A 2,299-nucleotide genomic window follows, 5' to 3' on the forward strand; every position below is an offset into this window, starting at 1 on the left:
GTATACATATATATATATACATATATATACATATACATATGCCTATATATACACATACATATATACTGTATATACATATATATAGATATAGTATATATACCTATATAGATATATGTATATATGTACATGTGTATGTACATATATTTATAATAAATTATAAATATATATGTATATATGTGTGTGTATATATATGTATATATACATATGTTCTTTTATATAATATAATTATATATAAAATATATATATTTTATATATAATTTAAACGTAATACAAGAGGAAAATCTTATCATAATGAAAAAAGAAACTTTGCGTCCAACGGGTTTGGGTCCTGGTGGAGGCAAAGTTTTTTTTACTTCATTCTGATCAGATTTTCCTCCTCCGTTACGTTTACGTAATACATAAATTGTTTTAGGCTTATTATTTACGCGATTTATGCGACATGTTGTTTCTGGGTTTTTCCTATTTGTATATTAAATTATATATATACATATATATATAATAAAAATTTAATATATATATATATATATATAATAATAATAATAATAATATAATAATGATAATAATATATGTATATAATAATAATTATATAAATATATAATTATTATTATAACTATAATAAAAACTATAAACTAATTATTATATGTTTATCGTCGCTATTTCCATGAACCGACAAATACGAATATTGCGATTGAAAAATTATTACTTTTTTATGCCAATTTCTGACCTGAAAAATTCGTTGCAGGATTCTTGTATTTATTATTTAAAACATATTAAATAAATTGTAGTTATAAACTTCACAATGTTTATATCAATCTATTAATTAATTAGTAATTAACTAATTTAAAATATTAATTAAGATTATATTAATTAAGATATTCGTAAAGTTCTTGTGAAAGTTATTTACATAATTGCAGTTTATTTATACAGCAATTCGACGGATATTCGTCACCTCGTGTGAACCATCCTGAGCTCTGCTTACCAAAAAATACGCGTGTAATCGCGCGATAGTATTAGCATTTGCATACATGAAAACACTTTGGCGATGCTTTTGTTTTTTGTTTTAGTTTTGTTTTACATTTACATCCAGCGTTAGGCCCACTGAATTGTTTAAATGCTTAAATAATTGAAAACATAAATTATGTGGATTAAATTCTCATATAATTTACAATGAAACTTTATAATGTACGGTATTTTATAAGATTATTTTTTTAAACAGAATAAAATAGGTAACATTTTATTGAAGAAAAAAAAACCAGATTTTACGTCTATAGACGTAAGTTGATTTAATATGCTGAATCATTATTAATGGTATAGGCCTATAACTCTTATATATTTCTATAAATTAATCAACAAATATCTCATTAATCACACTATCGCAAATAGGCCCTATTGAAGTATTATTGAAGTATTATTAATTCTTTATTAAAGCATTATTCGAGCACCTTCATTATTATTATTATTATTATTATTATTTTATGTATTATTTATCAACCATACTAACATTGAAAATATGAATTATGTGGATAAAATTATTATAGAAATTAAACTTATAATTTATACGATTATTTTTTAAAACAGCAGAATAAAATAGATAACACCTTTATTTAAAAAAAAAAGGTTTTGCCTAAATAATTATAATTTAATTGTAAAACATATATAATATAATGTTAACAATATTATAGGCTAGGCTAGACCTAACCTCGTCTGGAGGCAGGAGTAGTAGGCCTAGCCTAGTAGTAGAGGCTTGGCGTATTTTTAAGTTCTTACTTACAGAGGCCTAACTTTTTAACAATATTCTAACCTAAAGGCCTAAATCTGTGTAGCAGCTAGCGGTGAGCAAGGTTCCTAAGTATAGCCTACGGTTATCAGTCCATGTCGTTCTCAGCAGGCCAGAACTATATACTAACTGTTTTAATTCAAGTATAGGTAGCTAAGGGAGCAGCTTAGCTTGTTCTGGTCGAGACATCCGCATCTTCAATTTTGAAAATTTACCAAGATTGATTAATATGCATGAATTAGGGCCTGGAACCCAGGCTAACTGCGGCAGTGCCGATAGCCTCAGCCGAAAACTTGCGGCCCCATCCATTCCCATGTGATTTCTGATTTCGTTAATTTGTTGAAATTTATTTACTCAACTGACAGCCATCTTCTTATTGAATGAGGTCGGCGCTGGACGCGATTTTTTTTCCCGTACGAAACATTTGCATGAAACTTCACTCGGGCCATCTCGGATTGACTCGAGTGAGTACGATACGAGGAACAAGAGCAGACACTTCGCAATGTCGTGACGCTCGAGTTT

This window comes from Anneissia japonica, unplaced genomic scaffold (genome assembly GCF_011630105.1).
Source record: "Anneissia japonica isolate Jap-2015-1 unplaced genomic scaffold, ASM1163010v1 scaffold287778_len1315358_cov176, whole genome shotgun sequence".
Lineage (NCBI taxonomy): Eukaryota > Metazoa > Echinodermata > Crinoidea > Comatulida > Comatulidae > Anneissia > Anneissia japonica.